At 39.8% G+C, this 14319-nt stretch overlaps 1 protein-coding gene across 6 annotated transcripts in view; it reads left to right on the top strand.

Moving 5' to 3' along the window:
• CYRIB (CYFIP related Rac1 interactor B) overlaps positions 1–14319 on the top strand; it is a 142199-nt gene that overhangs the window by 62700 nt on the left and 65180 nt on the right. The gene's annotated exons all lie outside the window — the stretch shown is intronic.

Genomic DNA, 14319 nt, shown 5'->3' with positions numbered 1-14319 from the left:
TGATGAAATGCCTGAATTCTTGCAGTGCTACAAAATGCCATTCTGGAGAAGACAAAGACTTGGGGCATTTGTTTTCACTTTTTCTCCCCTCCCTCCTGTAAATTTACTGAGTTTGAAATCTTTTTACTCCTTCATGTGTAATGTGGAGAATGTGTATCAGTTGTGTGTTCTTATAGTCTTGCCATTTGGAAGACTGACATTCCAGAGGAGTGTTTTGTATTGCTCAGGGAATTTCAGTCACTTGGGTGTTCAGAGATTTATTGCAGATCGTTTTAGACTAAGGTATCAAGAAAAATAAACTGATGCTTTTAATTCTTTAATTACACTTAAAATAGAAACAGAAGCTCTGTGTCTGGAACAACTTGGTAATTGGGGCTTATTTGATAGCCTGTTTGTAAAGTGTTGCAGTTAACTAAAACTGCCTGATTCAGCATTCATAAAATGAAATGACAGCAGTTTTTCTAATGTGACATTCATAGTTCATAATAATGAACTCCAAGGAAGGTACTTAATCCTGAAGTGCACCTTCCTGCGTGTCAGTTTGATACAGTTGCTGTCAATATTAATAGCATTTGTCTAACAGCCTTTCTTCTGGAGAGGTAGGTACTAAAAAGGTGGTTGGCTGTTTGTCCACTTTCAGGTTTTGAATGACCACTTGAAACACTAAGATTACTTAACTTGGAGTCAAGATTGCATTTTTTTTTGGCAGAGCAATTTTGCTGGGTAATATATATGTTAAATTCTTTAAAACTTTAACAGGTACCTACTTGAGAAAAAACTTGTTTTGTAAAATGTAGGATAAAAAGTATGAATTCTAGATTATTTGATAATTGCACTAAGGCTAGATTTTTCTCTCCTAAGAAAAAATGGTTGATCAAAGGAAGGCATCATTAGTAAATTGACCCTAGTCACCCCAGCAAAAATTCAGTTTCAGATGCTGAGTGAAACTGAGTGAATGTACTTTATTTCTGGTAGATTACAAGTGACATGTAACAGCTAACTTAAGATTTTCTCAAAACTTTCTCCTTCAAATGGGTGAAAAATAGTGTCATTCTTGAGGTTATTTGACTCATTTAAAGTGGTCATTTACCTTTACTTAGTAATTGAGCAGTAGACACAGATGCCTATTTCATTTAATCCTAGTCTCCTCGGGGAAAATATTGTGCTGTCACTTTTATGAGGTTACTTAACTCATTAACTATTGATGCACTCCACGGTTAGAACATATAATTTACTCTTTTCACTGTTTAAGGAAAACAAAATTTCAAAAACATTTAATCACAGTGTTGGTGGCGCCCACTGTTACTGTGGTCTCGCCTTTCCTGTTACTATAATAGGATTTAGCACAGTGCCTGCCCCTGCACAGTGGATATGCAGTCAGTGTTCTGACTAATTGAATGAATGGCAGGTTTGCAACAGTTAGACTGTAACATTTTGTAATTATGTAGCAAAAGTTTTAGAGAAAGATGTTGATCGCCCTCAGATGCAATTTTCTCCGGTAACTTGTAAGTTTTGAGAATTGCTATATATAATTATTTTAAACTGCTTTGAAATCTTTGTGGAGAAACTACAATAGACATATCAGTTTGTGATATGCTTTAGTTCCCTGAAGGGATATGTTCACTGAAAATGGATATTTGATGTATGTATCTTGTCAACATTCATGACCAATGGTAATTCAGATAATTTCTTATATATTTAAAGTTTCTAAAAATCAGCATAAAAATTCTTGAGTGTGTAAGTTCATCCTATATTATAATCAGTTCACTAAATAAGGTTAATTTTCAAAGATCATTTTTTCATATAGTAGAAAAGTAATGAATCTGATAATGTGGCAATGTTTACTTAATGTTTCAGTGGTGGTGATGATAATGATGTTAATAGTAACTAACACGTAGCTAGCATGTGCTACTTGCCAGGCAGTGTTGTAAGACATTTAATCTTTACAACACCCTAATTTTAATAGGTGATAGTATTACAGACTAGGAAACTAAGGTTAGGTAACTGAAGGGACACAGAGATAGAGGACTGGGTCTCTGCTCCTAATTATTACTCTGTAATGGTGAACACCTCTGTGCCACGTTCTCTATACGACCGTGCAAGGTGTAGGTTAATTCCTAGTTAATTCTTAAGTAGCATTAGCAAAGTAAGGCTCAAGCTGCTTAGGTAACTTGTCCAAGTACTTGCCCAAGTAGGATCAAGAAGGCTGGCATTTCAATGCAGGCCTCTGTGACTTGTAGTCTTCACTAAAATTATTTCAAAGTACTAATTTGAGGTCCTGTATTTTATGTTATATATTTAGAAGGCATACTTAAAACAGCAAGTCTCCAAACGTTTTCACCTGCCACACAGGATGATAATGTTCACTCTTCTCTACTGTCTGTGAGCATATATGTTACATGTCAGTTGCTCAGTCGTGTCTGACTCTTTTCAACCCCATGGACTATAGCCCACCAGGCTCCTCTATCCATGGGATTCTCCAGCCCACCAGGCTTCTCTGTCCATGGGATTCTCCAGGCAAGAATACTGGTGTGGGTTGCCATTCCCTTCTCCAGGGCATCTTCCCGACTCAGGGATCCAACCCAGGTCCCCTGCACTGCAGGCAGATTGTTTATGGTCTGAGTTACTGTGAGCATATACAGGATTATAATTTCCTGTCCACTGGCTGTAGCTTCACCCCTTTCCCACTCACACAAGTATACTGGAATGCAAATGAGTGACATTTGTAAAATTTTTTAAACAAGGAAATCATTCTTAGAATTTTGATCCTTTAACTGTAAGCCATTTCTTGTGACATGCCCCACATCCTGATTGTGGTATGTACCATGGGTGAGAATGGCTGTTTTCAAAGACACTAGGAGATTTTATTTCAGTAGAAGACCTAATGCAGAGATGTATTTTAGTAGCTGTTTTAGTTTGTTTTGGAAAGGTGATGACTCCGGTGCTGTTGTGTACAGCGCTCTGAAGCTTTCGGTCCTCTACAGTCAGTTTCTGCCTGTGAGTGATCTCTACCGGATGTGTTCTAGTCAGTGCATTATGTTAGCTCTATACTAAGTCTAAACTGATAGACACCTTTCACTGTGTCTGTCTACACCGTGCCCCAAAATCCTTGTTTTAGTCATAAATTGGCATGTTCTCAGATAATCCAAATTGCACTGAATACTGAGGTCAGTTTCAGAAAACACCAGAAAAGAATATTCCCAGATATTATTACCTGGGATTGTTGTTGCTGTTCAGTCTCTGAGTTGTGTGTGACTCTGTGGCCCCTGGGACTGCAGCTCGCCAGGCTTCTCTGCCCTTCCGTCTCTCCTGGAGTTGGCGTAGATGGCTGTCCACTGGGTTGGTGATGCCGTCCAGCTGCCTCACGCTCTGCTGTCCCCTTCTGCCTCTGGACTCAGTCTTTCCCAGCATCAGCGTCTTTTCCAGTGAACCAGCTCTTCGCATCAGGTGGCCAAGGCATTGGAGCTTCCAATAGGTTAACCCTAACCCTGTTAAGCTTCAGTCATTCCAGTGAATATTCATGGTTGATTTCCTTTAAGATGGACTGATTTGATCTCCTTGCTTTCCAAGGGACTCTCAAGAGTCTTCTCCAGCACCACATTTCCAAAGCATCCATTCTCCAGCACTCAGCTTTCTTTATGGTCCATCTCTCACATCTGTGCAATGGCTGTTGGAAAAACCATAACTTTTGACTGTATGGACCTTTGCTGGCAAAGTGACATCTCTGCTTTTTAATATGCTGTCTAGGTTTGTCATAGTTTTCCTTCCAAAGAACAAGTGTCTTTAATTTCATGCCTGCAGTTACCATCTACAGTGAGTTTGGAGCCCAGAAAAATAAAATATCTGTCACTGTTTGCACTTTTCCCCCTATTTGCCATAAAGTGATGGGACTTTATGGGATGCTGTGATCTTAGTTTTTTGAATTTTGAGTTTTAAGCCAGCTTTTTCACTCTTCTCTTTCACCATTATCAAGATGCTCTTTAGTTCCTCTTTGCTTTTTGTCATTAGAATGGTATCATCTGCATATCTGAGATTGTTGATATATTTCTCTGCAGTCTGGACTCCAGCTTGTGATTCATCCAGCCCAGCATGTCATGTGATGTACTCTGCATATAAGTTAAATAAGTAGGGTGACAATATACAGCCTTGACATACTCCTTTCCCAATTTGGAACCAGTCCGTTGTTCCATGTCTGGTTCTGTTACTACTTGGCCTGCAAACACATTTCTCAGGAGACAGGTAAGGTGGTCTAGTATTCCCGTCTCTAAGAATTTCCACAGTTTGTTGTGATTCACACAGTCAAAGGCTTTAGTATAGTTAGTGAAGCAGAAGTAGATGTTTTTCTGGAATGCTCTTGCTTTTTCTGTGATCCAGTGAATGTTGGCAATTTGATCTCTGGTTTCTTTGCCTTTTCTAAATCCACCTTGAACATTTGGAAGTTCTTGGTTCACGTACTGCTAAAGCCTAACTTGAAGGATTTTGAACATCGCCTTGCTAGCAGTGTGAAATGAGCACAATTGTACGTTAGTCTGAACATTCTTTGGCATTGTCCTTCTTTGGGATTGGAATGTTAACTGACCTTTTTCAGTCCTGTGGCCACTGCTGAGTTTTCCAAATTTGCTGGCTTATTGAGTGCAGCACTTTAATAGCATATCTTCTAGGATTTGAAAGAGCTCATCTGGAATTCCATCACCTCCACTAGTTTTGTTTATAGTAATGCTTCCTGTATTTCTATATTTGGGATTGTTCATGACATTTTTCTGTTCTTAATGTGGGTAATGGAGAATTAAAGGCACTAATTTAAATGGAAACGGAGATTGGCTACATCTTGAAGTGGACTTTTGTAGTTTGTTGACTTGGGCTCTTTTTCTGGCTACGCCACAGGACTTGTGGGATCTGAGTTCCCCAATTGGGGATCAAACCCAGGCCATCAGCAGTGAAAGCCTGGAGTCCTAACCACTGGATGCCAGGGAGTTCTTGACTTGTTCTCTTATTGGTAGGGTCTCCATGTAAAATTTTAGTATGTATGGACAAAAACATTTCATTTAAGTCCTGATTTGCTTTTTCCTGATAGTGTTAATGTTTTCGGATTATCCGTAAGATATGAATAATACTATCCTTGCTACTTGCCTCTCAACACTGTTGTGAGATTTTTGTATTTGTTTCAATGCAGCATAATAGGGGAGGAAGAATGTAATTTTATTGAAGTGATGCATTTTTAATTTAAATGATCATTAATTTTTTTTTGTTTTGATGTATTTCTTTGACACCTGGGACAGTACATGGTATATGATTGCTATTGATTACTCAAATAGTTACTGAGCACATAAGCAGGGTTATACTACAGTGAATAAAATGTTAGTGGTCCCTTTTTAACAGTAGAAGCAAAGACGGAGGAGAATAAACAGTATGAATTTAGCAGGTACCTAATCTTATGAACTAGGATAAACACCCATCTTGTAATGCCATCTAAACTGAGATCTGAAGAGTGGACCTTTAGTCAGTCTGGCAAGAGGAGAACGCATGGACACAGGAAGGAGGAGAGGCCAAAGCCTGGAGATGAGAAGAATCCTGTGTGTCTCAGAAACAGCTACTGGTTCTGTGTGGCAGTACTGCAGGGCATGAAGGAGATGTGGGAAAGGGGTGGACGGGAAGTGTGCTGTGAGGCTGGCTGGCTGGGTCGTGTTAACAGGTTCAGGGCAGTTTGGACCAAAGGCCACAGTAAGCCATTATAGGACTTTAAAGGGGGTGAGAAATACTCATTTATCTTTTCAAAAGATTGTTCTCAAAACTTTTGGAGAATGGACTGAAGGTAAAGTAAGACTGAATATAGTTGAGCAAGTTCAGAGGCTTTTGCTAAAGTCCATGAAAGAACTGATAGTGATCAGTGCTCAGGTACTGATAGTGGATGGTCTGGCAATACAGGGTTTATGGATGTGGGCTCCCTTGGGCCCATAACTTTGTGTCCAGTGGTAAAATAGAGGATGAGTTTCCCCAGAGGGCTGTCCACCTCTTTTTCAGATAAAGTTGAGATGTTGTGGAGCTAAGGCAATCCAGATATATTCTCACATACACATTTTCAGTTGACTCTGCATATTCTTAGTCGTTGAGTACGAGCTGACCCACGCCAAAGTAGAAGCATCAGACTGGAACTTACAAGGCCTCCCTGAGTCAGGCTCTCAGTCTCCACAGGAGCCCAGTAGCCAGCTGCTCAACAAAAGCAGTGGGCCTGATAGCTGTTCAGGGAGGCAGAAGAGTCCTTCCGCCCAGGGGCACTCCAGGTGGCACCTTTATCAGAGGCTCCAGTCAGTAAAATCATTAGTCACAGAGACTTGTCACCAGAAATGGTTCTTAGGGCTGTGGAGCCCCAAAGGTGCTAGCACTTTCGTGCATGCAACCGTTCCTGATTGGGAGAGTCCCCTCTGGGACTTACAGGATGGGGAAGTTCATCTGTACCGTAGGATGGATGTAGAGGCAACAACAGGAGGACTTTGAATTGGGCCCAGAGAGCCTCAGCCATAAGTCACTGCATTTCCCTTCCCTACTGTAAATGCCGCCACACCCCCACTCACTGAATCTGGGTGTGGGGCGAAATCGGAGAGTGACCACGTCGGTGTCTGTATCCAAGAGAGCCTTAAAGCTTGAGTCCTTCTCTAAGGTTTGCTGGCCAGCTTCTGAGGGGTATGTGTGGTTTTCTGGGGGTCAGGGAGACCTCAGCCCCATCCCTTATTATTTTCCTCTGTAAAGCTGAGGAGTTTGGGAGGAGGAATAGAGAGGAGAGAGAAGGGGGCGTGTAGCAGAGAGCAACTCTGTACCAGTAGTCAAGGCTTTGCATTCACTTTTGGTCATTCCCTTGTAATTCTGCCAAAGGAACTTCTTTTCGGTCCATCATCCAAAGCTCTTTATTTTCAGCAAGGTAGTCTTTACTTACGCAGTCTGTTTTAGCTTTGGGGACTCTGACTCAGCAGTCACAGCTATTCACCTGGAGACACAGGACTTGTTTGCCCATTGTCATGACACATCCCTTCCTCTGCCAGCCCAGGGGAGAATGAGCAACAACCAAGTCATTATTTCAGTGCCCAATTTCGATCCTGCTGCTCACTGCCCAGTTCTAAACATGAATTCAACTCCTTTCATTAACAGGACAGTGGATTCTCATTCCTGCCTTCTCTCCACCCACCACTAGAATCACTCTCAGATTCCAGTGTGTCTTCTCATATCCCAGAACTCTGCCCTCAGGGACCTTTATCCTCTCTCTGTGAGTCCTGGCTCTGTCAGTATCCCATTCATGTTGCCAAGACTGTCCAGAACCATGACGACCTGAGATCTTATCCTGATTGCAGGCTAGTGAGTTTCCCTGCCACATTTTCATGGATGCTGGTAGAAGACAGGAGTCTCCTGTGTACGAGCTGAAGGATGGTTGATTCCTCTCAGTAATACTGCTAGCAGTAGCCAGAGTGTCAGCGTTTGTAATACTGTAATTTTCTGATCCTCAGGTACCCATAGTGGCCCATGTTATTGGAGAGAAGCCCTTCATTGAGGGAACCCAAATCTTTTGTAATGAGCAGTAAGCATGCCTGTCCTTTGCTCTAGAGGCAGTCACTGTCTTTATCTCTCAAGGCTGTTTGCTCCACAGATGTCCTTAAAAATATAGTCCAGAGCAAAAAGACAGTCAGTACCTCTGCTTGCAGCACGTTAAAAACACAGACCTATAGAAAATTGTTTCCCAACATATGTAAATTGCATTTCAGTAAATCTGACTTTGGAAAGGTAGCTGACATGTAGTAAGAACACAATATGTATATTTGTTGCTGTTCATTTGCTTGACCTGTTTTTGAGGGCAAACCGCTATGCAATGACTTTCATGGTTAATTTCCCCCAAGGTAAGTTGCTAACCAATAACATTTACTTAAAAAGTAATGTGTAACATGTTCAAATACCTTTTGATTTGGGGGAAAAAATTACTTGTGATCTTTAAGGATTTCAGGAATGTTAAAGTGAAATGTGAGAAAACTGTTGTAGATTGATGCAAGGAGTGGGGTTACTTTGCTTTTGTTTTTATCAAATTGTATTACAGTTCAGTTCAGTCACTCAGTTGTGTCTAACTCCATGGACTGCAGCACACCAGGCCTTCCTGTCCATCACAAACTCCCAGAGCTTGCTCGAACTCATGTCCATTGAGTCAGTGATGCCATCCAACCATCTCATCCTCTGTTATCCTCTTCTCCTCCTGCCTTCAATCTTTCCCAGCATCAGGATCTTTTCCAGTGAGCCAGTTCTTTGTATCAGGTGGCCAAAGTATCAGAGCTTCAGCTTCAGCATCAGTCCTTCCAATGAATATTCAGGACTGATTTCCTTTAGGATGGACTGGTTGGATCTCCTTGCAGTCCAAGGGACTCTCAAGAGTCTTCTCCAACTCTACAGTTCAAAAGCATCAATTCTTTGGGGCTCAGCTTTCTTTATGGCCCAACTCTCACATCCATACATGACCACTGGAAAAACCATAGCTGTGACAAGATGGACCTTTGTCAGCAAAGTAATGTCTCTGCTTTTTAATATGCTGTCTAGGTTGGTCATAGCTTTTCTTTCAAGGTGTAAGGTCTTTTAATTTCATGGCTGCAGTCACCATCTGCGGTGATTTTGGAGCCCGAGAAAATAAAGTCTGTCACTGTTTCCATTGTTTTCCTATCTATTTGCCATGAAGTGATGGGATACGATAATCTTAGTTTTTTGAATGTTGAGTTCTAAGCCAGCTTTTTCATTCTCCACTTTCACTTTCATCAAGAGGCTCTTCAGTTCTTCTTCACTTTCTGCTGCAAGGGTGGTGTATTTATTTTTTGTTTGTTTTTGTTAATATGTTTGATTTTTGAAAAGTGAAACCTTCCCTACACCCCCAACTGTATATGCTACTTCCACACCCTGAATATCCTATGTGTGACAAATTCTGATGACATTTCCATCACTGATAGGGTTAGACAAAGTGGTATCACTAGCACTGATGTTATTTTATGTACTTGTTTTGTGCTTCTAGTGTGACAGAATGTTTGCTAAGAGCTTCACAAAATATTTGGAGCCCAAAGAATCTGTCCACGGTGGGGGAGACCTGAGTTCATTTGCTGGGTTGGGAAGATCCCCTGGAAAAGGGAAAGGTTACCCACTCCAGTATCCTGGCCTGGAGAATTCCATGGACTGTATAGTCCATGGGGTTGCAAAGAGTCAGACACGACTGAGCAACTTGCACACACAGTCACAAATATTATTAAGTGAAAGTGAAAGTTGCTTAGTCGTGTCCAACTCTTTGCGACCCCAAGGACTGTATGGAATTCTCTAGGCCAGAATACTGGAGTGGGTAGCCTTTCCCTTCTCCAGGGGATCTTCCCAACCCAGGGATCGAACCCAGATCTCCTGCATTGCAGGCAGATTCTTTACCAGCTGAGCCACAAGGGAAGCCCAAATATTATTAAACATAATTTTAAAAACTTCCCCCAAAACCGAGTCGTAGGTGATCTTTACTATCACGGATGAAGAAACGGAGGATCTGAGAGGTAGATATGATTGCTTAAGAACACACAGCCAGGAAAAGTTGAAGTTTGGCTTGAAGCGCAGCCCTGTAATTATGTTCTTACTCCATGCCAGGTTGGGTCGCAAACACAGTGTTTGTAAGTGAGGCTTCTTTTTCTTTAGATTTTGAGATAGTGTAGTTATAGGAGAGAGAGAGGTTAGTGTAGTTAGTTGGAGAGAGGCTTAAACCTGCAGTTTTCATATTTGTTTTGTTGTTAAGTAGTAGGGCTCCATTTTATCAACTTGCAATTTCTAAATCGTCCTTTTCAGTTATTTTCTGTAAACAAGCATTCTTGTGGAGTATTGAAAGGTGATTTTCCTTGCTGAAGATTGTTACATTTGAACTTCTTCTGATTTAAATATTTAATGTGTTCTGATATTAAGTAAGTATATTTACCAAGTTGTTTTTGAAAGTATAGGGAAATCAGCTTCATGTATTCCATTCATTTGCCTTAAAATATACATGAATATAGACTTGGAAATGTGAAATAATCTGCTAGTTATGTTGGCACTAGTTCTGAGTTCCTACTGGGTAAAAGTAGGTTGATGCCTAAAACTGAGAGGCTGAAGTGTTGTGGAAATAGTCTTCGGTAAGCGGGACTTCCTACATTAAAATGTGAATGGAGTTAAACCACAGCTTCTTTTTGTTTAGAGAGCAGCGTGTTGGAGCCATAGTCACAGTATGTGGCCTGGGGTGGGCAGCGCTCGGGGGCGGGCGCGCCTCAGTCCGTCGCAGTCCGTCGTGGTGACAGCTGGCCAGCGCTCGGGCTCTGGTGCGCGTCCCTGCCCCTTCTCAGTCGGCTGTTAGCATGCTTCTTGTGTGTTTTTTAAGAACTTCATTTTAGCTGACGGAGTTTACAAGCAACTTTTAAAAAAACACGATAGTGTACCTTAGTTTTATTAAAATAAAATTTAGCTTTTTAAACCATTCTCAATTTGTCTAGCTTGCGTAGGTAGACAGCTTATGCATTTAAATAGTTTTTAAAAATATTTAAGCACTTCAAAATATCTTCCTAGTTTAGGTATACAAGCAAAGCTTTTTGTGAAGTCCTTTTACGGCGTCTGGTCTCTCAGACCCCTTCTAAGATCTTATTTGGGCCTCACAAGTGAAAGACGGAAAAACAGTTTTCCAAGAAGCGTGACTGGTTTATGGTATTACAGGAAACTGTCCTCAAGTTATAAAATACGGGTTAAACAGGTGCCCTAAGAGAGCCTATCCCAGGCACTTGTTACCCCCTTGTAGCAAGGTCACATTTTTTTGTACATCAGGGCTTCTTAACTAATTCACTGTGCCTAATCTTTATATACACTCTTTTCCCTCACCTTCTGTAAAATGGGAACTCTTAAGTAACCTTGTCATGAGTTAGTTGAGGATACTGGAAAAGACTGCTTGGAACTATTTGGTGAAAGTTCTTGACTTAATAAGGAAAGAAAGAAAAACTCGTCTTCTGAGGTTGCTGAGATCTAAGGTAAGAGCAAATCTGTCTGTGAAATTGTGAAGAAGGAAAAAGAAGTTTATGCTGTTTTGCTGTCACACCTCAAACTGCAAAAGTTATGACCACGGTGTATAAGTTCTTAGGGAAGATGGGAAAAGGGTTAAATTTATACAGTAAGATACTGTGAGAGAGACAACATTCATGTAACTTTTATTACAGTATGTCGTTGTGATTGTTTTATTATTAATTGTTATTGTTGATCTCTTACTGTGCCTAATTTATAAATTAAACTTTATCATAGGTATGTGTATATAGGGAAAAACATGGGTGTATGTAGGTTTTATGTATGAGGTTTATGTATGGATGGTTTTTCATGTATGAGGTTTTATGTATGTATGAGGTTTCAGGCCTCTCTTGGGAGTCTTGGAGCATCTCCCCCTTCGATAAGGGGAGACCTACTTTTTATCTCTATAGATTTTCCTCTTCTGGACATTTCTTGTAAGTGAAACCATATAATACATGCTTTTCTGTTTGTCTGACTTTCTTCGCTTAACATAATGCTTTTGAAGACCATTTGTGTTTTTGAGTACAGCTAACTTTTGAACTATGTAGCTGACCCTCTGCACAATTGAGAATCTGTAACTTTACAGTCTGCCCTCTGTATCTTCAGTTCTGCATTCTTAGGTTCAGCCAACCTCATTGTGTAGTACTTACTGTATTGCATATTTATTAGAAGAAAATCCACATGTAAGTGGATCTGTGCAGTTCAGACTCATGTTACTCAAGTGTCAGCTGCATGCACCAATTCGTTCCTTTTTGTTGCTGTGTAGTATTCCATTATATGGATGCACTACTTTTTTAAATCCATTTACAAGTTGATGGACATTTGGATTGTTTCTACTTTTTGGTCACTGTGAATAATGCTGCTATGAACATCTGTGTGACTGTATGTGTTCACGTCTTTTGGGTAGATGCCTGGGAATGGAATTGCTGGGTCATGGTAAATTTGTGTTTAATTTTTTTTTTTTTTTGAAACTTCTATCTAGGCTACCATATGAGAGTTTCAGTTTCTCCAAATCCTCCCAGCACTTTTCATTGTCTTTTTGGATTATAACAATTTTATTAGTTGGTGTGAAGTGATACTTTACAGTGGTTTGGATTTCCATTTCCTTAATGACTAATGTTGAACATCTTTTTAAAACCATTTTTTATCTTTTATGTGAGATGTTTATCACATCTTTTGCCCATTTTTTAATTGGATTGTCTGAGTTGTAAGGATTCTTTACATAGTCTGGATCCCAGTTCTTTATTGGATACATGATTTGTAAGTATTTCCTCCCAGTCAATGGTACAAAAAGACAAAGAAAAATTGTCTTTGTATTTTTTTCATTGTCTCTTTTGAGTTGCAAGGTTTATGAGTTTTAACAGAGTCATTTTCTCTTTTCTTTTTAGATTTGTGTTTTTGGTGCTGTGCCCAAGAAATCTTTGCCCAATCCAGGGTCATGAGATTTACTCTGTTTTCTTCTAAAAGTTTTTTTTTTTTAATAGTTTTAGCTCTTAGATTTAGGTCTTTGATCCATTTTAAATTAACTTTTGTGTATAGTGTGACGAAGATGTCTAAATTCATCTTTTTGTATATCACTATCCAGTTGTCTCAGCACTATTTGTTGATGAGACTATCCTTTCCCCCTGTTGAATTGCCTTGGCGTTTTTGTTGGTAATTAATTGGCCATAGATATATGGCTTTATTTCTGGACTCTCATTTCTGTTTCATTGGTCTGCATGTCTCTCCTTCTGCCAGTACCACATATTTTGATTACTGTAGCTTTTCATGCCATAATAATATAGCATTCTTCTTGTAAAAAAATAAACACTTAAATATTGAAACTATATAGAAAAGTAAAAGAAGAGGGTAGAAATCATCATCTGAGTGGTCACTGTTTTGGTGAATGTGTCTCCAGACACCTCTGCACATACATGCATGTTGTATGAGTGCACACACACCCTCTGCAATTATACATAGAGACGTGTCAGTATTTGCCCACACTCCTTGTTCTTGTGTACTTTCTGAGTGAATGCCTCTATTGTCAACTTCAGGAGAGAAATAATTATTTTTCTTCCTTCAGGCACTTTTTAAATTCTGTGAGTTTTTACTGACAAACTTCTGAGAAGAGTGAAGATGCTTTGGGTTGAGAACTATGAGTGTTGTTTTCTTGGTCTCATGTTAAATGGAATGTATTTCTCACTCATCTGCTGAAGGATGGCCTTCAAACAAAATTTTAAATGTGTGCTCTGTGAATGGATGGCAAATTATGTGTGAAACTTTGAGAAATTAATCCCCAGATCCAGCTTTAAATAAATTTAGTTTGCAGAAATCTCCTGTTAAGTATTAGGTAAACTTTTTGGCAGTTGTGACAGTGAGTGTTGAGCCAATAAATTACATATGTCTATGCAGTGATAGTTGTATTTACAGTCATATGGGGGCTGATCCCTGCTGCAAGCTTGGTTTTTACTGAGTTATAAAGGAGTAGCATATTTGCGCTTTTGTCCTTGGTGATTTCAGCCTCGTAGACTTGATGAAGCTGGGTCCTTCGTGACTTTCAGTAGCCAAATTGGAGCTGACCAAATTCGTCTGAGTGTAGGTCCACTTCCATGATCAGAAACTCCTCTGACATTCACATTTTTCTTGCAGTATGATTTTTCTATGATGAATACATATTTTAAAGTCACATTTAGAGATGTTACAGATGTAGGAGACCATACAGATTATGCTTCATTTAAAAAGGTTGAAGTTTAATTTTGGAAATAGGGAGCCATTAAAGAGGTTTTGACTTTGGAGAGTGACATAGATAGACAAAAGCCACCCCGCACATTGGTTGGTTCAGTGTAAATTTGGTGTTTGAAACTGTCATGCTTAGTCCATGGCCATATCACCCTGAATGTGCCCAATCTCGTCTGAGAATGTCATGCTTAGGTTATGTGGGAAACTGGATCGCTCAATGAAATTATATAAATGAGTGCTTTTTTCATGATTTTTAAAAGTTAAAACTTGAAATAAGAAACTTTCAGATGACAAATAGACTCTACAGAATGAAAACCAGTTAGCAGTGACTAACTGGTGGGATTATAGAGTTTTCTTCCTGCTTTTGGTGGAAATTTTAGAAAAAAATATTAACTATATTATGTAATAAGATGTTAAAATGAAGCTCTTTTGTTCTGAGTTGAGCTCTAAGTCAGTAGATGCACATTTCTGAAATGAGTTGTAAGAACACAATGCAGGTCCCGCAAGAGAAAGAGCCAGAAAATGGATCTTGTGACTTCT

Source organism: Muntiacus reevesi, chromosome 12 (genome assembly GCF_963930625.1).
Source record: "Muntiacus reevesi chromosome 12, mMunRee1.1, whole genome shotgun sequence".
Lineage (NCBI taxonomy): Eukaryota > Metazoa > Chordata > Mammalia > Artiodactyla > Cervidae > Muntiacus > Muntiacus reevesi.
The sequence above is the reverse complement of the archived record's forward strand: the minus strand, read 5'-3'. Positions and strand labels throughout refer to the sequence as shown.